This window comes from Ciconia boyciana, chromosome 11 (assembly GCF_034638445.1).
Source record: "Ciconia boyciana chromosome 11, ASM3463844v1, whole genome shotgun sequence".
NCBI classification, from domain to species: domain Eukaryota; kingdom Metazoa; phylum Chordata; class Aves; order Ciconiiformes; family Ciconiidae; genus Ciconia; species Ciconia boyciana.
In genome coordinates this window covers 21,354,812-21,378,914 of record NC_132944.1, presented here as the reverse complement: position 1 = coordinate 21,378,914, position 24,103 = coordinate 21,354,812, and the positions used below count along the sequence as shown (strand labels likewise).

The 24,103-nt window shown below is 44.9% G+C and overlaps 1 protein-coding gene across 3 annotated transcripts in view; it reads left to right on the top strand.

The window, feature by feature from the left end:
- CHCHD6 (coiled-coil-helix-coiled-coil-helix domain containing 6) overlaps positions 1-24,103 on the top strand; it is a 118,618-nt gene that overhangs the window by 88,753 nt on the left and 5,762 nt on the right. The window lies entirely within an intron of this gene.

Below are 24,103 nucleotides of genomic sequence, written 5' to 3'. Positions count from 1 at the left end.
GCCTGAGTGTGCATCCAGAAATGCAGACAAAATTATTTTGACAATGTGTTTGCTCTTTGTCCCTGCTGAATGCCTGTTTGTCCTGTATAAATGGATTTCAGGATCAGCCAACCTCCAGCTCTGAATTAGTCTAATAAGGTATGGTAGGTAGGGTTTAAAGGTCATTTTGCAAACAGCTGGTTCCCTGCATATATTAGGGGGAATGATTTTTAAAATAATGCTATTGGAAAGCTGTTGATTTAACTTTTCAAGTATCTGTACAGTGTAAAATCTCAGTTCTTCTGCCTCTGTCCTTCAAGCTCTCTGCTTGCCCTCTGCCTGCTTATCTTTCTGTCATTTCTGATTACCTCTACCCATCTGCCTCTGCATTCTCTCCCACTCAGTTTATCAGTCCACGTTTGCTGCCCACAAGGACTGAGTTTATTTTTCTGAGCAGATCATCTGTTGGGTTACTTCACTGAGCTGTGTAACGGAAAGCTAAGGGTTACTTGGTTTGGTCTATTAGTAAAGCATTATTACACAGTTCTTTTATTGGGGGACTGGGAGCTCTGAACAATCACCACTACATCTGCAGTGTTTTTGTCTTTGCAGGTACCTAGTTCCCTTCTCAGAATGAATTTTAACATCGGTGAAAGAAGATCATGAGAATAATTTATTTTTTTAACTCCTGAACAGGTTGAAGTACGCACAGTGATCATTCCAGCTTCCTCTCTGTGGAGTGTGTTCTTCAATCCTGACCTAAGTGTTTCATATGGAAATGGAGAATGTTTTTCTTCATTTACTTGTTCCCTGGATTCCTCTTTGAGTTTGCCAGTGAGGGTGATTCCAAGTGTTCTGGTGATTTATATGCTGTGGACACTGTCTCAAAAACTGAAGGGAGCACCCACTCATCCAGGTCATGCAAGTCTTTGGCAGATGGCAGTGTCCTTCTGCCAGGTCTGGGATGGTACCTTCCCATTACAGTTACCTGCACCTGTACAGACTCCTCGATCTTCGAATTTCCTTTCTGCTTGTTTGCAGTTTCATTCACAATATATATCCTCAGGAAATCAGATAACTGAACAAAAAGCAAGCTTAAAAATTTGTGAGATGGTAGCAGCTGCAACATTTTTTCCCCTTTCATTCAGACCAGACTGCTGTAAAACTTTTACATTTGTCTTATTTTCTGAATGATGTTTCCTACCCATGACTGACAGTTGTTCTGACTGTCATGACTGACAGTTGTTCTGAGTTTATTCTCTTCTTTAGTACTGTGCGGTGCCCCAGCCCAGCTAGTTAAGCAATTAAGTTTCTGTCTAGGATACACCTTTCCTCTTTAGATGTTATATTAACAGCACCTTCTTTCTGTTCTTGAGGTTTTTCTGAGTAGCGATCTCTTGCCTGTTGTGCAAATAGGTAAGTGATACTGGACTGAACTGAGCTGTGGGTTCTGTATGGCTGCCTGTTAGGGGATCAGACAGGCAGTGCCCAGCTACATGAAGGGTCCTTGCACTGCTGCTGTTCAAAAGACACTCTTCTACGAGAGTCTCTTTGCTGATAGGACTGTAAGCCTTTAGATCAAGGGTTGAAACTATGGTTGGCAAAGTGATTGTCTGCATGCTTCAGGATCAGAGAGAGGTTCAGAAGAAAAGTATAAGTAAATGCATCTTTGTGTTATAAACTTCAGGAAGAGCTGTGTAATTTAGAGGAGTATATTGGCATAAGATTAAAAAAAAAACAGAAAGTTTCTAAATATTGAAGAATTGAGGTTTTTATCTTCTGTGTGAGGCAGCAGGGCAAGTAATATACTCTGTTTCAATTATGTACTTGATAACTTTGTGAAAGAAGTTCTTTGACAGAATAGGAGAATTTCTGGTTATAGATATGAAATGGAGACTTGTTGATCTCTCCAAAGGAATTGGAAAGAAGACTGAATGACTGTTTCTTTGTCCGTCCCATCTCAATGCCATCTTAATCCCATGTTTAAGCACTTCTGTTGATTCCTTTTCCTGGGTGGAAGAAAGGAGAAAATGTATACTTCTTTTGAGGCACTGGCTGCAGCTAAACACAGTATGTCAGTAAATTATATGGGTACTTCTAACGACCCTCCGGGCTCTCTGACACAACTACTGTATCTTCTCATGGATTCAGGTGTACACCAATTGCTGAGTTTGAATACAAGAGGTTCCCTCAGATTATATCAGCAGAAACAGTTGAGAGCTTTTGTCTTCAGTGGTGCTGAAGGTGGCCTTCTTCAGATTATCATCATTTAACAAGCTCCATAATATTTCTGGGCCCTCGGATGTTGGCAGTACTGTTTAACTTCCTGTGCACATCAAAGTTGTATTTCGTCTTTTAGTACCAAGCCTAAGTGTGTCCAGGAGTATCCTGAGGCTGAGGAAATCTTCTCAAGTCTTGTAGAAGTAGACAGCCATTGAAAAATATATCAGACACTGTGATCCAGGTAGGATTCTTCCCAGCGGCGTGTACCTTGACCTGACATGATGAGGGTACTGTGATAGGGCTGGAGTGCACTAGAGAAATTTTTGTGGAGAGCTTGTACTGCACCAGTGACTGTTCTGCAAGAGCCAACCTTGAAGCATCTGTACGGACTCCAGATTGACCTCTCTGGAGCGCAGAAGCAGGTTCGTTGCTGAGGACAGACAGGGTGTAATGTTCTAATGAATTTCCCTCTTTCCAGCCTTTACCAAACATCTGAGGCATGTGGGGTGCCACTTTGTTGAAGAAGAACAAGCATTTTGGAAGCTATTAAATGTGAAAGTCATACTTTGTTCTAGCTTGTGCTGATGGGGGGGGGGTTATGTACGCACAAAGCTATAGCATGGACTTGAGACAACAGAATGCTCTCAAGTTCCTTGTTTGATGCAGTATCAAATGTATGCTGGTTGGGAGATGAGCAAGAGAGATCCCAGGCTGTGTGAGGTAGTTCCTAGCGCCTTCTTGTTTTGCTGAGCCTTGACATTTGCTGCAGTAGAGCCCCATAAAATGCAGGAAAGTCTCCAATCATGTAGGCATATTAGGAGGTTTCTTGCACTGATGGATTAGAGCCAGGCTGTGTTCAGTAAATGTGGATAAATAATAAAAGGTGAGATTGTGTGCAGTGATCCCAGGTCTCCTTTCTCCAGCTGCCGCCTCCTGTCTGTTTGCTGGGAACCTTTGCACAGGCAAACGGCTTTGCTTGAGAGAACAGGCTATGCACTATTTTCTGACATAGCCAAAGGTGGCTGACACAAAGCCAAAGGAGAGCTTCTCTCCCAGAGACTGAAATGTCAACAAAGACGTTGTACTGCCTTACAGGGCCCTGACTTGCTTTTGTATAAAAACTGAACAGATGTTGGAAGGTCAGGAGCTTTGCCATATACAGAGCAGCCCCTGGAGAGCAGGGCAGAGCCTGCTCAGGTGCCACAGGTAACGCTGTTCTGGGTTTCATGTGCCAGCACTTCCCCTGAATGCATGGCTCCCCCCTAGCCACGTCTGGAGTCTTACCCTGATTAAGGAAACGGGACTCACGTAACCATGTCGTGCGTCTGTGAGCCTGGTTTCTGTCCCACTCTCTGCTTGCTCTGAACCTGCTGGCGAGTTGCGGTGATGTTCCTCAGAAGGCACAAAGGCTCTGAAGTAATAAGTTCCTGTATATCTTGTGAAAGCAGGCAATTAGGTGGAGGGAAGGGACCCCAGTGGTGCTTGTGCAGGGGGGAGATGGTATTGACTCACCCTTTATTAGACATCAGTTTGGTCACAGAAGAACTTTGAGACGCAAATCTGGAGGAATCCAAGTGACTTCAGTTCTGCTGCTCATGAAACTGCTTATTTCCACTTGAGGACTCTGGCTTGCCTAAATTGTTTGAGGGGCTGACTTGCGCTTACCACTATAATCAGCTTCGTTGGAGAGACTCAACAAGGGTGGCACTGCAGCAACTGAGAAAAGAGACCAGCCTTGTTCTTAGGGATTGTCCTTTGGGATATGCCTTCTCTGTCCAAGTATAGATTTCCTTCTTTGCTTTTGAGAAATGGAAGCAAACCCCTTGTTGCAAGAGAGGGCTATGGAAAGGGCCCAGCTTTCGGAAGTTAATAGCCTAATCCTTTAATGCATGTTCTCTTATTTTAGGATGAGATAAAAGATATGCTATTAGGTGTGAGCAATCTGGAAGAAGAAAAGAGCTCATGGATTTAAGGTAGCTCGTGGTCTTGCTTCCTGCACCCCTTTTTGTGTTGTTCAGTCAAATGTTTCACGCTTGGGAAATGTAAGCTCTGGGGACCAGAGCAACTGCTGAGCCTCGCTGGCCTGAGCACCTTCTCCTGCTGATCAGCAGGCAGCAGTTGTCAGTTCCTCAGGAGCTTGTTTTTGCTGCTGCGTTTTGAGGCAGGACAGCAGTTGAGATATGGGAAGAGGAAACTTTGCAATATTGTGCTCCTGTGTCCAAGGACTAGTGTGGCAGACAAGTGTGTTTGAGTGGAATAGCCCAAGATTTGTCATCTCACGGGTGGGTACTCAGAATAGTCGTTGGCTGTGAAGTGGGTGGCTATTATGTCTAGCAGTCCTTGTTCAGAGCTTGGTCACAGGGTCAATGACTTTTGACCATCTTTTTCAGTCCCCGCTAGTCATCCTTGTCCATCTGTCATTAAGCCCACTTTGGCATGACTGACAGGAGCTTATTCCAAAGCTTAATGGGAGTGGGGCGTAGTAGTTGTGGAGTGTGGCCATTGAGGAATTGGTTGTGTCAGCAGGTCTGCATGTGGGCTTTGGACAGTATAGCAGGGGATCGTATTTATAAAGTTTTCACAGGCCCTGTGAGTATAGTGATAGGCTTTGAAGCGTGGTTTCCTCTGTGCTCCATTTTCCCACAAAATCTTCAGGCATGATCCATCAAGGAGTGTGAAATATATTCAAAATCCCACTGCTGCCTTTTTCTCACAGTCAGCAGGGTTGTGCTTTCTTCTCCGGTGTGGAGTTGTTTGCTGTTGAGAATAAGCAGTCTCTTTTCTTGTGATTCCTTACCTCTCTTTGGGACATGATGCGATCAAGAAAATCAGCTGTTCCAGTCTGAGAGTCTGCCTCTGCCTTCATGCTCTCTTGTCGATTGTGTTGAATCAATGAAGTGTTGCAATACTATAGAGAAAAGGGGGATGTGAAGAAATGAAGAGTGAGATCACACAGCAGGAATATATAGAAGAGGATTCATATCCTGTCACATAGTTCACAGTGGCTGTGTCTGGAACCAGATCTGCTATAATACCAGAAATCCCCTCATGGAAACTTGAATCTCAGATCCAAATCCTTGCTGCTCTAAGTTGTGGGATCTGAGAGTTCCCACACGGAGAAGAGAGCTAGCTAATCTGAGCATCTGGGGAGAGCTGACAGCAAGTCCTGGCTGCTCCTGCTGGGAAGATGGTGGCTTTGATAGGTGCTATAGAAAGAATTATTTAAAGGAGAGAAGTAAGGGAGATAATCCCTGGATGCCAGCTGTAGCAGAAGGATAAGGTTCAAAATATTCTTCTTGTACATCCTGCAAATTGCAGTTCTGACTCTCTTAATATCTTGAACCACTGTCTCAAACCTGTGTCAATATGGGCTTTTTGCCTGTGACTCTCGGATTCAATGGCATCTCTGTTCAGTCAAGAAAACTGCCAGGTTGTGCTTTGACTTTGGTTCCAGCTGTTCAGTGCAAAAAGCTTTCATTGCTGCTATGAAAAGCTTTTCTTAAGGGACAACATAAAGCAGTAGGAGTGTTGTGGTACTCAAAGGTTGAAGCAGGCATCTTCCCTTGAGAAGAGTCTTCCAAAGCACAGCAGTCTGGTACACTGTCATGTGGATAAAAGGTTATAAGGATTGTGTGTTAATCTGTAGCTGTCTGCAATTAATCTCCCCACAGGTTTGGACCCACCAGCCAGGTATGTGAGGGAGTTTCTTCAGTGGCTCTGAACTGCTCCACAAGCCTCTAGGCTGTAACTGTGCCTGCTCTTCCTCGTGATCCTTGGTTCTTGCTCCATCTTTGTTCTTGCTTTGCTCTCTCTGTTGGTGTTTTCCTTGGCTTCATCAGTTTTGGTTTGTACTTGACCATGGTCCAGTTAAGTTCACGCCACACTGTGTGTATCCCCTCAGGCAAGCTTGTGTTCTTCCTGATAATTGTGTCAGAACCAACAGTTGGAAGTGTTTCTTGATCTTGGCACAAACTTCTCAAGTGCCACTGAAGTTTTGACGGGCTTCTGGAATTGTGTGTTGTAGAGCTGCAAGAACCTGTCCTTCTGACTTCTGACTTGGCATTTCTTATTTGCAAGTTTACTTCTAGGTATGCACTTGATTAGCGCTCTGTCTCTCTCTTTCAACCCCTCCCTTAATAGAGCAACAATGTCTTAAGGCTTTCAAACCTGTTTCCTTGAAGTTGGCTACCTGGAATCCTTGTCTTAAGCTTAAAAACACCTGAAATTCGCCAACCCTATTGGGCAGGATCTAGAAACATGCAACAGTGAGGAATTCCCATTTTGAGCAGCTGGGACCAGAATCAAGTGCTGTATAGCATTGCCAAGTTATTTTCTCCACGGTATTCTTGGTTTGTTTTATTTTGTTTTGCGGTGTGCCGAATTTCAAGTTCGTTGGGAATGCCATGCTAGCACTGGGGTGGGTCACCATTAGTTCAGGACAGCGCATAGCAAATGTTTGAGCTATATGCAAGGATAAATTGTTCTAGGGCTCTTCTGTACTGTTCTGTGATTGAAACACAAGCTGTCGGTATTTCACGTACATTCTAAACTTTGTGTGGCTCGGTGATACCACTGTGAGTGAGTGATATCCTCCTCACCACCTAGCATGAGCAGTTCTGGCCACCTATAGGATATTTCTTGTAGTATGTACAAGCAAGCTAGACGTATGCCATTGCGTATTTTTGCTGCCTCCTCCTCCTTCTGTCTCTTTATTTACTCACCTCTTTCTAGAGTCTGGGCTCAGATTTTTCCTTTCCCCTCTGTCGTAATTTTTTCACCTGCTTCCTTCCAGTGTCCCCTCTCCTTCTCCCTCTTCCTCTCCCCCCTTCATTTTCATTCCTTTCATTTTAAAATCTGTATTGGAGCTGACACCAGGCTGCCTATTCCCTGCAGCACTGAACTAGCGGTTTGGAAAGAGGAGGCTGCAGTTCCCTCAGGGGGCAAGACAGAGTTCAGTGTCTGTCTTATTTTTAAATATGCATCTGAACATGTCTGATCAGAGGAGCAAAGAAATCTTTGGGTTCTGAGTACTGGAAGCTCATAAGGGTGTAGAGTAATCCTCTGCATCCCCCTGTGCTCCTCACTGAACATGAAAGCTGCTCGGCACAGGGGATTTCGACTCCAGGAAACATGGGTAAGATTCAGAGACTCCATGGAAGGAGGGTAAAAAGGTGTGGGTGCTTGTGTAAGCCTCACACCTTCTTTTTCTTCTTCAGCTTCTTTCTCATGCTGTCAGATTTATGCACTTTTTTTTTTTAACCTTGAAGGTTCCCGAAGTACATTCCCTAACTATACATCAACCTTGCAGGATGCTGTTTGCCTTGGGCAAGTAAAAGACTGATGACTGATCATCACACTGGTATGCTGAGGGGACAAGCTGGGATATCCCAGTTCCACGTTCTTATCACAACCAGTGCCATGACAAGGTACCAGAGAGGGATTTGCGGGTTTCCCAGTACGAGTAGCAGCTCTGCTAAGGCAGGTTATGTACCCAGCTGGTGAATTTCCTAAATGGTTTTGCTGTGCAACTCCAACTGCTGGCATCTGTTCAGGCAGCACAGTGATGTAGTCACCTAAAGGGCAAAAAAAAGGCAGGTGCTTACCGGTCCAACAGCTCTTACCAGCAGATTAGGATCGGAAGTGAAGGAGAGCATATTGAATTAAAGTTGCAGTAATAATTTTAGTTTAGACCAAATGTATATAGTTTGGCAGAATACCAGGGCCCTGACTCTTGTAAAAATGTGTCACAGTGTCCCTCGGGACCAGGGGAAGGTCAAGATCTCTACTGGAAACCTTCTGTCAGCCGTGTTACTTTCTGTGTCACAGGCTACTTTGGTTTGGCATAGACACAGGGTAAGAACTACTCCTTTCTGCAACATGTTGGATGTTTCTGATCCTTAAAGTGGTCAAACCTGGTCTATGTAGCTGGGGGTGTTCAAGGTGATTGCAGCAAGAAGCGTTGGGGAGGCTGCAGGCTCATCCTCTTCATGTTTCCTTTTAGTATCTTTGACTAGTGAGCAGCCTAACCCATCAGAGGAGATACCTGAAAGCATCAGGACTCAAAACCAGGGGATTGTCAACTGGAGAAGTACAATGACCGTGTTCAGAGTAGGTTGAAGTAGGCTCTGCTCTGGAGAGAGAAGAAACACACAGATTGAGGAGGCTACACCTTGGTTCTCAGAAATTCTATAATAATGCTGGAATAACAAATCCTTTTGATGGGAGAAAAAGTCCTCTTCTAGGAGTATCTGTGTTTATGCTGTCTAACTTCTTCTTTGACTTAAAGAAAAAAGTACTAGTTAAAACTTTGCAGTTGGAGACTGGTGAAATGATATGTGTGAATGATAGAAGAATTGACTGCTGGGGTGGATGGATTTGGCCTTCTGTTCTGATTCTGCCTTTTTTTTGCCAAAGGATCCATGTTTTTGGACTCTGATGAGGTGTGTTCAGTTGCTGTCCTTGTAACAGTTTGCTCAGTATTTATGTGGAAGAGGTTGTGCATTTGAAGTGGGTGAGGAACGGAAACAAGAGCTGGCACCGTGCAGCTGATTTCTTCTCTGCAGTGCTACATATTCAGTTGTCAATTTTTTCTCTACGTTCTGCAAATTTTTGGTTTCTTGTTTTAAAATAGCTAGGAGAGAGAGAGGAGTCATTGCTGACGAGAAGGATAGCTGGAGCCAGGTGGCAGATAGACCTTCCCCAGCTGTGTTCTTTCAGCTCCTCCCTGCCCTGAGGATGGCTCTGCTGGAGCTTTGAGTCCCCTGGATACGTCTGTCCGTGTACCCTGCCCTGATGAGCAGCATTGCGTACACCATGGCTCATACACTGCAGTCCTGACTGGCATTATTCTTCCTCTTAGACCCTTCCTGAATAGTCAAGCTGCTCATTACAGACTGTCAATTTTTTATGAAAAATTACCTACCACCACATTCTTGCCAGAGCAGGCTGTATGTACGGGCGAGTTCTGCATAACAGGGTAGTAAAATCGCCTGAACTGCCTGCTCTAAGGTTGCACCACTTGCTGCAGCCATTGAGGCTCTGCCAGTGCTGGGAGAATTCCTTGGGAAAGCAAACAAACCGCTGCAACAATTCTGGTGTGATCCTATGTGACCTTGCTTTTGCTGTGGTGGGGAACAGTTTCCAAAAAAGCAGTAGAAAGGGTATGCCCAAAGTCACTTTCATGTGTAACTTAGAATATTCAGGATTTGACCCTGGGTCCCTAGAGGTAAAAGGCTGCTGTGTTAACCCCACCGCTTCATCTCTTGCCAAGTCTGAAAATCCAGGTTCTTAAGAGGAGCTGTTACTTGTATGACCTTCATGCGTGAAACAGTTTCTCTTTTAAAATGTTTTTTCCCCTTTATCAGTTATTCATTGAAGAGTCTGTTTGCATCTGTAGAATTTTGAAGGGTAGCTATTATTTTACCATTTTAATTTTCCCAGCTGTTCAAATAATTGTTTTAACCTCTCAGTGCCTGGAAATGCTTTTCACATCCTGGTTGCTCTGCCCTGTATTTCTTTGGTTTCATGTTTTAAATTACCAGCAAATATTTTTCCCCATTCCAGATGGTTATTCTGTGACTTTCTTCTCTATGGCTTTAAGGCTACATTGGTCTGAACAACACTCTGGCAGCAAGGAACTCATGAACTTTCACTGTGATACTGGGCTCTTACATCCTGTTTTTTGCCTTTTTTTGTTGTTGTTGTTCTCCCCTCACCCCTCAAGAAGAGCTCAGTACTTGCAGATCCCATTAAGACCAGAACAAACCGTGGTTATTCTGAAAGATGTTGCCACTGGCCTCTCTGGAGTTATATTTCACTATATACAGGGAGGGGGCTCTGACAGAGACAACGAAGCCAGTACAGAATACATTGTCTTCATGCAGTTTTACAGGTATTAAAGTCAAAGCATTAAATATGATAGTGGTTTCTCTAGCCCCGAGACAAGGCTGTGACAGCTGAGGACGAGGCAAAACTTCCCGCTGGTCTGGCAGTGGAGGTTGCTAATTGAGCTGTGTGAGGCACTCGATACCAGTGCGGTGCTCCCAGCCTAGGGTGATGCTCGAAGGAGGAGGGCTGCGCCTTTTGGGTCCCGTCTGGGGCAAAACGCTTCCGCATGGGAGTACCTCCAGAGCAGCAGTGTCTCATTTCATAGCATCAGTTTTCTTTCTTTTATATATATATTTTTTTTAAATTATTTTTTTTCTTTTCGGTGAGCATTGCTTTTCTTGAGTGTGTCTTTAACGGTCTTGCCATAGGGACAGAGGTGGAATTTGAAAATAAGTAATTATATTGTGATATTTTGGACATATTGCTGTAGTTTCTCTTGCATGCTCTGCTCATGTGTTCCAAAAGTTGCAAAAGGTGATTTATAATTCATCAAACTAAGTGTAAAACATCTGACTGCAAAACCTATCAATCTGATCCCATCTCTTTCTAGCCCTTTAATTAGGGAAGCCCTGCTGAAAAATGTACCCATCAGCTACTGAGAAATGGTGCATTCCTGGACCCTCGGTATAAATCTTGAGTTATCCAGGTGCCAAAATGCTGTCAGAACTGACAGATCTTAGAAAATACACCCACAGGCAGAACATTATCCATTATACTAGCACTGAGCAGTGGGCAGTAAGGAAAAACCAGCAGAGAATGCGTCTTTATCAACTTTAATTGGCTTTTCCCGTTGATAAAAATCAGTGTACCCGGCAAGGAAGAGAACCTATCTAGCAGTTTGATCTTTCCATCCCAGAGCTGAAGGGTGCAGTCCATCTCCACTGACGTGTGATGTGGACTTGTCTCAGCACAGTTCCCAGCAGCGCGGTGGAGTCTACAACCCACAGAGAAGGCTGCCAGTCTGTCCTCGGTGAGTGACCATGTTTAAACAAGTGTGAAGAATGAATTACTCTGGATAAGTTGGATTTCATCTGTGCTCTAGTTGCTCGAAATTTGCTTCAGAGAGAACCAAACTTAGTTAAACTTTTCTGCGGGTCCTGGCTCATAAGCACTGCTGGATTACAACTGGCTGGGCTGTGAAATCAAGGATCTGGGCAATGGATATGCTGATATGAAAAGGAGACAGCGGAAAAAGGACACGGCAACTTTGCAAGAGCTACAGGAAGTGGCACATGTAGAGGTTTGGGGAAGAGAACAAGCTTCTTTTGGGTCATTTGGCACTGCAGGGTTATATGCAGCTTTACATCAAAGACAAAGGAGACGGCAACTGTGTGCATTTCTCCCGGGAAGGCTATTTTGATGCCTTGTTGCAGCATCTTGCATTTCCTGAACTATGTAAAATGTTTCAGTTTTTTCTTGGTGCTGCTTACATCTACTGCTGTTAGATTTATGGCAGTTTTATTAGCGTAAACAATATAGTAAAGATGATTGCAAATTTATTACTATACTAGGTTTTTTTCTAGTTGATTGATGAGAACAATTAGTTTCTTTATGATCAATTTGGCAACGTGTAGCACTTCTCTTGCTAAATTCTGCGGAGTTTCTGAGCATGGCTTTATTTTAAGTTTCTATTCTGCTAAGTCAAACTCCTCTATCTTATGTCCATAAATAATGGAAAACAGAAGTACGTCCACTCAGAAAAGACAGTTTAGTAAGTGAACTTTATTGCAAAGGTTTCCTTTCCACAGTCCCTGATGGTCTTAAAAGCCAGACTGTAAGGCCATCACAGGGTTGCAATCATATAAATATCAGTTTAACCCTTGTATTTAAAACTTTTTAAAACAGAATTTGTAAATATTTGTTGTTCAGACAAATGAAGGAGCAGCCCTGTGTCCGAAGCCTGCTGCACAGGGAACCATACTGCCCTTGGCGCAGATCACTGTGATGTTTTAGAGCGTATCTGCCATGCCATGGCAGCACAAGTCGGTATTCTGGAAATGCTTCTCACCTGATCGATGGCGCAGCGTTGAGAAGTGAGGGTGCAGCAGCAGGGTAGGCTGTGTGCGGGGTATGTACCTGGAATCGTTGCCAGCAGAGCTCCGGTACGCCTCTGTGCACGCTCTGACTGCAGTGTCGACTTCCCCGTCACGAGTGCAGGCTCTGCCCTAGCTGGGGTTGATGCAGTGCCCAGCACAGCAGGTTCCCTGTCGGGGTAAACTCTAGAGCCTGCCGCTGTACAAGCCTGCCGCTGTACAAGCTGTAAGAAAACAAAACAAAACAAAACCAAACTTATGGAAAAAAAGTGTTGATTGTGTGGTTTTTAATTTTCTCTTTCTTACTGCTTATCACATGGCTAGGAGAAACATAGTGACTTCTTGTGTTCAGAAGGTTTCTTTAGAAACTTGAGGCAAGTGGGAGGGAGGGATAACAAAGTCCATTCTGTTCCTCTAATTCAATCTGCCTATTTACAAGCCCAACCTGTCAAGTATGTTGTCACTGTTCTTTGCAGCAAGAGGAAGACTGAGGCTTTAAAAGACTTCTGAAGAATATAGACAAATCCCTTTGAATAGCCTAAAACATCATATTTCATGTGGTTTCCATGGATGCTGGCCATACTGCAGTTTGGGCAATTATTTTGTGTTGATCCAAATGCCACAGCAGTTTTACCGGGATGCAAGATTCTTGACCGCTGGCCCTAAACTCTGGTGCGGTGTTGCTGTCCGTTGTTAAACAGCTGTCTTGTGCCTATGTGAAAGAAGGGATTCCTGCATGTGCGGCCCGAAGAGGTGGTAAAGAATTGTAAGATTTATTATGCATGATAAAATAATAATTCCAGATGAAATAAAACTGCGGAAAGAGATCAGGATTTTGACATCTTGTTTTGAGATGGCAAAATGCTTCTTTGGTGGCCTAGAGTTACTAAAGGTGTTGCTATCCTTGATGCTTAGTTTGCCAAGTGCGCAGTGTAAATGGGGACGGACGGTGCCTGGCTCTGGCTCTGTCTCAGTCATTCCCTAAATGCCCGATGGTACCTGACTGACCAGCTCCTCAGCCACCTCTTGCTTAAAAGGTTTTAAGGCTGCACGGTTTTTCTATTTTTCTAAACCATCTGCTCTCTTTAATTGAGGACTGTGAGCCATTGTGTGCGTAGTGCCGCAGGATCCTTGTCGAGTAAAGGCCTTGATAAATATGTATTGTATCGTCAAGTCTTTGTAGCTACTCTGCAGGTAGCGGTGGAGAAGCAAGCTGCGTGCAGTTAAGAGTCGTTGTGTCTCCGGGGTCAATAAAAACAAGATGGCACAGGGGACTGTGGGAAGAGGAGTCAGGATAGCTGCCTTCAGCATCACCTGCTAATAAACCAGCTATTTATAGATCAGCTGAGGCTTTGTCAACTAGATTGTTAAATTAATATTTACATACTGGCTTCATTGTCTTTCACTGAAAATCTCATTTGCATTAGTGCTTGGACAGAAGCACGGCTTCCTCTGCTCCAGATACACGAGGGCGTTTGATCGGAGTCTCTGGTTTGCGGGGTGTGTGCGTGTGAAACCGTTCCTGATAGATTCTTGCCTTGCAAATCCTCTCCTCCCCGTAGTAGCATTTTCCCATCTTTCTGTGCCTCTCATTTCTTCCAGGAAAGCTCACCTTTGTTCCCAAATGTCCCCAACTCATCATGAGGCTGATCTCACTAGAGAAGAGATGAGCAGCATTTCTGCATAGCAATTCCTTGTTAATCTCTGCCTCTCAGAGAGACACTTGAATTGTTGATGGCTTGTGGGTAATTTAATAACTAGCAGACAAATAGGATGCGTAGATTGCAGTAACTTAGCCCAGATGCAAAATCCCCCATCCCTATTTGCATCTGTTTGAATGAATTTTGTTATAAAGGTTTGCTTTTTTACATTTTAGCACCAGTGAAACAGCAGCGAGAAGAGTCGCTGCTCAGTGAAGCTGCGTTGATCACAGCAGGCTCCACACCTGGCTAAGCAGTTTCAATCCCCTGTGCGTGCGCGTGTGTGCCTGTGTGCCTTTCAAAAGGGAAGAGTAATCTACTTGCTAGACGTGTGTGTGTGTGTGTCTCTTGTCGTCCTTGGACGACCTTGAACAGTCATTTAACTTGTGTTTATTTGCCCATCTCTACCTGGGCAGATATTACTTCTGTGGTTTGGAGTGTCGAGGTTGAATGGATGTCTCGGAAATGTTGTGGATGAAAAGTGTTACTGAAACGTAAGGTATTCATACCGTCTCTTCAGACAGCTGATCAGAGTTCAGATTCACCTGCCTGTCTTGCTGTTTCTTTTTTCAAAGCCGTTTGGACGCTTGGATTGTGCGGGAAGTCAGAAGGCAGTAATAGCAGGGCCGTGATGCAGACAGGTGTCACAGCCTTCGCTCAGCTTCCACTTCTTAGCACTCGCAAGGCTGTTGATAAGGTCCTGTTATGCTGGTATTGTGTTATTCTTAGATCTGTCTTTGGCCTGCGCAGGGTCTAACAGCATCTGTTTCTCTGACACCTCTGCAGGCTCTCTGGGCACCTCATTACTCTTTTCGGGAAGAGAACATTGCAATCCAGTTGCAATCTCTGTCCGCAGAGAGCGGAGCTCGTCTTCCCATGCCAGCCCAGTTACCATAAAGTTAGAGCTCAGAGAGCGGGTTGCGGTTTATCTCTCCAGGTGCACGAGCACATAATATCGCAACGATAACGCAGTATGTGCTGAAACCATTCACCTTTTATTTATTCTTTTTAAGATAGCAAAGCCTCAATTTCCTCCCCCTCAAAATATCTCTTCTCTTGGCTCACAAGAGAGGGAGTGGGACAGGCCAGCTGTGGACACGGGTCTGGGAAAGCTGGAAGTTGGTTCCTTGGCACTCCAAGTCCAGTGACTTGGCCTGTGCTCATTTCACCACTGCCTCTTCCATTTTAACTTCAATTCTTGCTGAAGGCAGCACCTGATCCTTACATTTTCAGATATACCAGGTTTTTCTGCCTTCTGCTGGTATTCAGGGGAGATGGGGATGTGGTATTCTGCAAAATGTCAAGGTCTCTTCCTGGAGAGCTGACAGCATAGGTGTTTTATATGTACACGGGCTATCGGGATGAGACATTCTTACTCGGAAACATTGGCTGAGACAGACAGACATTCCTCCTGCCATGGAGAGACAGGCAGGCACTCGCTGTTGCCAAGCCTTGAAGTATTTGGCATGTTTTCTATTGCCCTAGTTTTGTGGAGTTGTTCTTGAAGTTTTACAAGTACATGAGAATCTTAGTTCTGTTTTTTTATTAAAAATAAGAAAAAGGAAGGAATAAATAAAATAAAATAATCTAGCCCTCCTGCCTAGACAGCAATGGTATGAGAACGTGACACAGGTGCTTAAAACCAGAAGGCAAATGAAATAACCACAGTGCATTTCTAAACAGTTTCACAAGTCAACCTTGCGGTTTTGGGGGAGTTTCTGACTTCTCTCTTGGGTTTTGAGTATGTGAAGAGTGTGCAGCACGGCTCATTTTCTTGAGTGAGGGAATATTTGCAGCTCTGTAAGAGTTCACACATCTGCAGTGTCCCCTGCAAGCAATAACGAGCAGACCAAAACAATCAGTCTCCCCAAATTAGAAGAGCCCTGCATTTTTCAAATCTCGTTTGCATTCTAATTTGTGCTTTTTTCGGTTGTTCCACTTTTCAAGCCTTCCTTGCAAACAGGGGGATCTCAGGCTCTTTAGTTTTAAGCGGAAGCCAAGATTCCATGTAAGAACATGGTTCTGGGAAGAGGAGCTTTGACATTTTCATAGCTATGTCATATATCATCAGACTTCCATATGAGCTGGCAACACGGTTTATGCAGAGATGAACGTCATTATTCGTGGAGGGGCCCTGTTCAGCTTTGTACCCCCTGGTTGGTCTATAGAGAAGACCGACGGGCTCTGCAGGCCTGTATCCGTGTCCCTCCATAGGCTCGCAGGGACACACCAGGCTTGCAGGCAGCTGCCCGCACGCTTTCACGTTGTTTTTATAGGCAGCCACGGAGGCACATGCTCCTGAAATAACCGATGAATTCGTCGGCACACACTCGCACCTCTGCGTTGCCTGAGTGGAGGGACACATGCAGTCAGACTCCCACAACAGAAAGGTTTCCAATAAAGCTGAAACACAGAGGTATTGTTTGTCCAACTGCTGGCAAATGCACAGAGCCATTGTGTGGGTCCTGAAAGCCTTGGCGCTTTTATTCTCTGCAGACTGAATGGCAGCCGCGGGTAATAATAACACAAGATTAAAAAAGCCAACATTATAGGGGCATTTACAACCCGCTGAGAGAGTGAAATCTCAGCAAGGCTGAGCTATGTCTCTAGTGATCCTACGTTTTTACTGCTTGGTAAGGAAATGATGGGCAGCTCTGGAGAAATGGCCACCGCAGAGCATATGAAAAGAGGAGCGGGTTGTCTGTTCGAACGCTGCAGTAAGTAGAGTGGGACAAATGGAAAAGCTCTCTGCAAATCAAGTGACCAGCCTGTGCCCCCCGTGCTGGGTGGGCTGGGGGGTGTGTATGTGTGTTTGCATGCCTGTTTCCTTCCCAGGCTGGTTGAGAAGCTGAGGCTGGCTGGCGTCAGTGGGGCCGGGCTCGGTTTGCGTAATTCAGAGCCTTGTGCTTGTAGGCCTTTGGTCAGCATCACCCGGGGGTGGTGCTCTGGTAGCCGTCAGCAGATCCACTCAGGACCGTTCGTGTGAGAATGTCGCTGTGGACCGATCGTGGATAAGAGATGGTAGGATTAGCCTTCCGCCTGCAGGAGCAGCCAGGCTTTCTGTGAACTCAAATTTTGGGAGACAATAAATGTTGAGCTTTCTGAATGCAAGTCTCAGTTTTAAGTCACGGTAATGACAACTACCTTACACAATTTAAGCTCAACTGACTGATACCATCTTACATGTGGAATTTCATTATTTTCAGAGCAAACAAAGAAACCCCACCCCACCAAAAAAAAAAAAATTAAAGGGACAGTTCCTTATCTTAAAAGTCAAGTGTTCAATTCTGTGCTGGTTCTAACAGTTCTTTAACATAAATGTCTGATAAAGCTCTTTGTGTGCATATAACTATCTAAACAGCTTTAAAAGGCGCAGCTTTCCTCTGCATGCACATGGCAGTTGTATTCAGTAAACCGGAGGCAGAGTATCAGCTGGGAGCAACATCCTCTCTGGATATGCCTAGGCTGCAGAATAATGATGATATATCAAAGCCAGCCCTGAGCTTGCTAGCTTGGGTTTTACCAGCAGGCTAACCCTGGCAGTGCTGAGCCGCTGGAATATGTCCCCACCTGTTCAGACAGGTTTTGCAGCTCTCTGCTACTCAGCAGGTTTCCGAGGCGGCGTCTTACAGATGTGACCTTGGTCTTTGGTATTAACGATGCAATGAGGGAAATGGTGGGAGGTATTTTAAAGTAATAAAACATGTTTTAATAAGAACGTGTGCTGCCTGGCTAGGGCAGGTGTGGTTTAGTGACTGTACTTTTCCTTTCTGAAAACATTCTCATCCGTTCAAGTGTCTTGCTCTGCTTGTGCCAGGCAGCGTGGCAGGGAAATTGCTGGGCCCTGGGTGCTGTTTCTTGTCTGGGGCATTATGGGGATTCAGAAATCCAGGCTGCTTCACGGATTCATTTACTTGGATTAATGAATCTGTCCCTGCCTCTGTTTCCCCAAGAGTAATGTGAAGTTACTTACGTCACAGGGATTTACGAGTTCTTTCTATATTGGCCATTTTGCAGAGAGTGAAATTCAGCTCGGAGGGCTCTGCAGAAGGACGAAGTGTTTGAGTTTGTTCTGTTCTAATCCTGGTTACAGAAAATTGGCAAGTTCCTGCTTAAAGTCTCTTTAAACACAACATATAAATACCCTTTGATTGCCTTTTTATTTTTGTCCTTCTCTTTCTCTTTCCCCTTTTCTCTCTGTCTCTTTCCTTCCTTTATGTGTTTTGTTTTTCTTTTAAATGTTACCTGTCTTAAACTGCCAACTGTTCAGGTTGGGACCTGAGAGCTCCTCTGCGCTGGCACAGACCTGCAGAAGAAGGCTGTGGGCTTGCTTTTTTTCCACAGGTTGCAAGTGTGAAATTAAATGTATGTTAGTGGTAAGGGCTTTGTGGGAAGAGGGTATAAAGAGGTGTTGAGTGACACTAGAAAAGAGTGGCCTAGGAGCGGGGAAGAGAGGATGTAGCTAAAACTAAATATGATGCTTGCTTTTTGCCACAACCTTTGCGGCAGAAGCATGGACGTATTCCCAGTCAACAGCTCCCTCGTCTCTCTTCCCCCTTCTCTTTTCTCTCTCCCCCTCTGGGGCTACTGTTTTAGGATGAGTTGGTTCCAAATAGACAATACTTTTCTAGCAGATAAACGGACACCTAAGCCGCTGCACTGGTATCTATCATGAACAGACATGCTGCACACTGAGGGAAATTACAAGATGGGACCAGCACCATTTGTCATATTTCAAAAAAAAAGAAAGCTCCCCCTCCACTTGAGCAGCTTCCACAAGACAAGCGAACAACACACTTACAAACTGTCACTTTCTTTTCCAGTCTCTTAATACATTTTCAAATGTTCCCGTTAAACATTCCACCTTTAGGTCCTCTTTGTAAAGGATGTGTTTTAGACAGATGGAAGCAGGTCTCTGTCCTGACACAGATGCAGGACTATACATTTGCAGTGGAGGAGATGGGAGAATTATTTAGGAGGCTTTTGTGGCTTATTCCAGCATCTGGTATTCTACCAGGGTGCCCTCTGAAGAGGGGAAGGGACAGGAAGGAGCTAGAGAAATGCTGAGCTTGTTTTTCACTTGGTAAAGGTTTTTAATCTTGAAAGAAGGATTTGGAATTTATGCTGGAGGAGACATTGATTGAGAAATAAAGATGCATCTCCTGGTGTTCACCATTCTCTCTTTGTTTGCTCGGATCCATGTTTCAGGTTGTAGGGCATCTTATTTGCTGTTCTCTTAATTGCATTGGTTATGTTGGGCGCCGGTGGGCAGTTGCTCAGAACAAATCCCTCTTGCTGAGATACTGGCTACGACGGCTTCTGCGTTCAGGGCTGAGCACGCAGCTTCACACAGGTTGCTGCCTGGGTGTGCCTGTGGTCGGGCATCCGCACGTAATCGCATGACTGAACATCTCCATGGCCTCCCAATCCATCTGCAGCCTCTCCATTCCAGTTCGCGTGTCGTGCCCGGCGGGAACACCCAGTGCTCTCCTGCCCAGACTGTGCGGATTCCTGACCCAGGGCTCAGGCAGCAGGCAGGGCTTCCCTGCTCCTCCGTTCCCTGATCTTGTAAAAGGGGAGTGGTGGAGTGAAATGTTTAGGGTTTCTTGGGTGACTTCTGAAACCTCTGTCTAAGAGGTGTGGTTGAGTCATTTGACTGTCTCAGTTCAGGTCATTAACATTTCAAAACGTCTGTTATTTCTCTGTCTGGTTGCCTGAACTTGGTAGAGGGTTGTCTAATTGGGGCTTGGTACGGGCCAACCAACCAGGCTTCTCTTCCTTGCGATCTAATCAGATCTTGCAGCTCCTGGGACCAGATATTTCAAGATACTTAAAGATTGGCAAGAGTTAGACATACAATTAATTCTTTAAAATCTGATACTCAAATACCGTAAATGCTCAGTCAGCAATAAGCTTCTGGTGCAGAAGAGTTGCTGTGCTGAGTCAAGGGGGCTGATTCTGCTCAAAGATATTTCAGTTTTTGGTTTTGTACCTGGGCAGTGGAGGTAGTCTCCCAATACTTTTTCTTTTTTTTTTTAATTTACCTGTAGGCTTTTTACTGTGACCCTAGTCTTTTGGAGATGTTTCACAAAAACAGGTAGAAGTTATATCCCACACCTATCTGCAAACAGATATGAAAATTCCCAGTCCTCTCTTGGCTCTATCATTGCTGATTTTTGCCTCTTCTGCCAGAAGAAAAGGAGAGCGACATCTACACCTATATGGGTGAGATGAATACGGCTATCACACAAATAAAATTACTGGCTGCCGAATAGCAACAGCTTAATGAAAATGTGAACTGTTAAACAAATAAAGCCAGTCAAGCTCATAATACTTCTGTGTGGAATTTCACTGTATCACTGAGCAGAAATAGAATTAGGCATAGAAAAAGGATATCTGGAGAAGTCGTCTCTGCCTGCCTCTGTGCTTGGTATATGAAGCTGGACTAGACAGGAGTGAGCCATACCTTAAATGTGGACACGCTACCCTGACCTGGAGAGGAAATCTCTTTATCCAGTGCAGGAGGCTGCTAAAGCAAGGCAGAAAGGGACAAGATAAAGCACTAGATTTCCTCTGAAGCCTAAATGCAAATTGTACAGAGGATGGATCCCTTGAGAACTGTGTGATTTTTTGCATTTCTTTAGCATCTTCTGCTGGTGAATAATTGTCGTACCTCTCTGTGGTTGGTAAGTAGCATTACCCTTATGTACAGAAAGGGAAACCAAGATGGGGATTTATCTACAGCTGCTGGGTGACGTTGGGAGGAGTCTGACAGCAGAGCCTAGGACTCCTGCTCGTGCCCGCCAGGCAGTGCTTACCTTCTTGTAGCACGTGGGAAAACTGCAGGGTTTAGTAACACTCGCAAGTGGCAGGTAAAATCCCCAGGATGAGAATTTAACAACCACTGTTGAGGTCCCGACTCAAAGGCGCGGTGCCGTAGCTGAGGGGTTGTGAAGTGTTTTCAGCAGCTCTTTGCACTCTACCCAAGGACTGGACTTTCCTGTGCTTCCATCTTCATGAAAATTCCCAGAGTTAAAGACATGCTCGTTAGAACTAGTGCAGGTTAATAATCTGTTCCAGGATGAGATCTGGAAAGGCAAAATGCAGTATGTAAAGCTGGGATCAGCTTGTGAAGAAGCCCTGCAGCCAAGGAGCTGCTGTATCTGCCTCCAAACAAAATGACATCCTCTCTCCCTGCCTTCTCCCATCCGTCTGGGTTTGGCCGTGAACAGGCAGAGGCAAGGGGTGGGATGGGGGGATCCCTAGGAGTTCAGAGGACAGCTGGGGTTGCTCTTTCTATCTACTGTCTCTCTTTTCCTCCACCCCCACCCTGATGGCATTTCTTCACAAGAAAGCGTGTCTCAGCTAGGCTTGGTCTGGGACTTGTGTGGAGTCACTGGTGTATTGAAGGTGTATTGTGTCTGGGTCATGCGAAGCTTTAACACGCTGTGGAATTAGAAACGTTGTAGGAGTTTATATTCTAAGTGTCTTTATTCTTCTGGGTGACCTTGTGAAATTTCCTTGCACCAGATCTGTATCATGCCGTCCTGCTGCCTTTATCTAATTTGTTTTCTTGCGTGTGTTACTGACATCCAGTGAAGTGTAATGTGTTTGAGAAGTGGCACTTACAACAAGGATCCTGCTAGTAATCCCTGCATTGAATCCCTACATACACAATGTTCCAGGAATAATTAAAGTCACAAACTTCAATCTTGAGGGATGCACAGGGGAAACCTATCCTGAAATGAGGCTTGGCATATCTGACTTTTCTACTTCCGGTGCTTTTTAACAGTAGGATTTGCTATTTTTGTTCCAGGACTGAAGTAGATTTAAGTGGAAGTCTGACATCCTGAATTTACATGTCCTAACAACAGTGTTCATCAGTCAGTATTCTTACTGTATCCTTTCTCTACCCCTTCTCTCTATTAATTTTCTTCAGTAGTCTGCAGGGATCATTTGCCAGCCTGATTCAAATTCCTGCACTTTCCTGGCATCTTGTTTTATAACATCTTGCATCAGGTACTTTCCATTTCTGTAATCCATTTAATCCAAAATACTGGAATGGCTTTGCAGGTATTTACTGCATTTCTTTCTTCCTTGTGTTAGGAGGTAACAGATCATTTATACAACTTAATCCAAAGTCTCTTGGCTTCTGGGATTTTTTTTTTCCCTTTTATTTTCCCACTGATTGTCCTGGGGCTGGTAGCAAGAGCAGGAATGAGTGTATGGAGAAGTTGCCTTTATTTGTGTATACTGTTTCATTACATTGTGCTCAGAGCATGGCTTGGCAGTTTAGCAGTTAAACCCCTGCAGCTGACGTCCCCCAGCAATAACATTACTGTTGCCTGTCCTTAATTTTTGGAAGCACTGGGCTTAGGGTTTGAAATAATGAAATGCTGTTGCATCAGTAAGTGGTTTTCCATTCCTTTTGGCTCTGGAAACGGATATTCACAGTTGGGTGAAGTTCATTTTAATCCTCACAAAACCAGAGCTGGATTTGTATGAGTTGTCGTTGTTCTGCTTTAGAAACACTCTGTGCCTTCTGGATCCCTTTATGCCTCCCGGGGGCTAATCCACGAGCTTGCGAAACGCTTGGGGTGGCTCCAGTTGCAGGATGGAGGGGCATCCAGTGCTATCTCCTTTTCTTCCTGCATTGCCTTCTCTCGCTTGTTCCAGAAAGGCGCGGTACTGTTTGTAGCGTATACTTTCTGATGTGTGTAGATAGTGGGATGTAATTATCTTCCCCTGAGGTAGAGTCATTATGCTGGCTGTAAAGAGAGAGGGTCACAGTCCTAATGGGAAATGATTTTAAAGCAATCTTGACCAAGTCTAGTGGAGCCATTTCAGACCACTTAAAACTCAGCCAGTCCTTCACAGCACTTGTGATATGTCCACTTTATGCAGTGAGAGGCAATGGGACTAACACTTGTCGAGGGATAAAGAAAATCTGTGATAAACCACAGCATCGGCTTTGGGCAAGCGTTGTGTGCTGCCACAGGAGAAAGGCGCAGACAGAGCCCAGTCTTTATTATTATTGTTCTCGATACTGATTTGGAAGAACGCAAGGCACTTGCAGAAGCAATAAGCCAGTAGTCATGAAATCCGCCACCTTGGGCTTCCCGTGCTGCAAAAGCTGCCCCTCTGCCCCCAGGCGTGATTCCTGCAGAGGCGAGGGGATCGCTCCCGTTTCCCAAGCAGGTGGCTGGGCGGATAGTGGCACAGTCCCCAGATCAGAGCCAAATCGCTGGCAGATGCACTAGTGGTTTACCTGGGAAGTTCAGGCTTCAAACGTGCACTGACTTACGAGGGAAATTTGGTCAGAGGTGGTTTAATAGCAAATACTACTTTGTGTTAGAAGACGTTAGAGGAAGACAGACTTCAGCATCCTTTGGCACGTGGTGGAGTTGTGGTCAGCAGCAAAGGGGAGAAAGAGTTTGGCAGAGCTGATGGAAGGTGGCGGTCAGCAGTTGTGGGTCATGTTGAGGGGCACTGGCAGGTCTGTTGGGACCAGCCCGGGACTAAAAAGTAGACACCGCTTCACATAAGCAATTTTCTGTGTTTCAGTCCTTTACAGAAGCAGAATGGGCAGGGTTGTGCAGGTTAGCAAAGCTCTAAGCTAGTACCCAGGAGAGCAAGAGTGACTAGTAGTGAAATGCTCCATGTCTGATTTTCATCCTTTGAGCTCCTCTGTAATGTTATTGGAAAACAAAAATTGTTTAAATAATGGAACAGACCCAATGAAATTGTGCAGGGATGCAGAAGGGGTGAGGAAGGGTTATTTCCTTTCTTTCCATTACTTTTCTCCTCCCGCCTTGCCTCCCAAACGTGGGTGGAATCTGCATGTCAGGCACTAGCAACATCAGCCTGGCCTGGTGGCTTTTCTTAATGGTGAGAACGAGATTAAATGCAATTAACATTGATTGAACAAAAACCGCCCTCAGTTTGTATGCCGATTAATTAACAGCCATCCTTTCAGCAGTGGCCCTTTGTAGAGTGGTGTTTGTTCCTCCTGGCCCCGGTATTTTCCAGTACACGTCCAAAATCAAAAGCACTGAGCGTGTTCCCTACTGCGATGTCTGGGGCTACCAGCTCAGCGGGGAGATGCAGCCCCCCAACTGGGATGATTTTTCATGCAGTCTGGTAACTGCAGAGCTGCTCAGTCAGTGGCAAAACATTTCCTGTTAAGCAAGGCTAATGACGGGAGCTTTCTGCGAGTTAGAACAATGATCAGAACAATTGTCTGGAGGAAATCAATGTTATAATGCATGAACAAACAGGTGA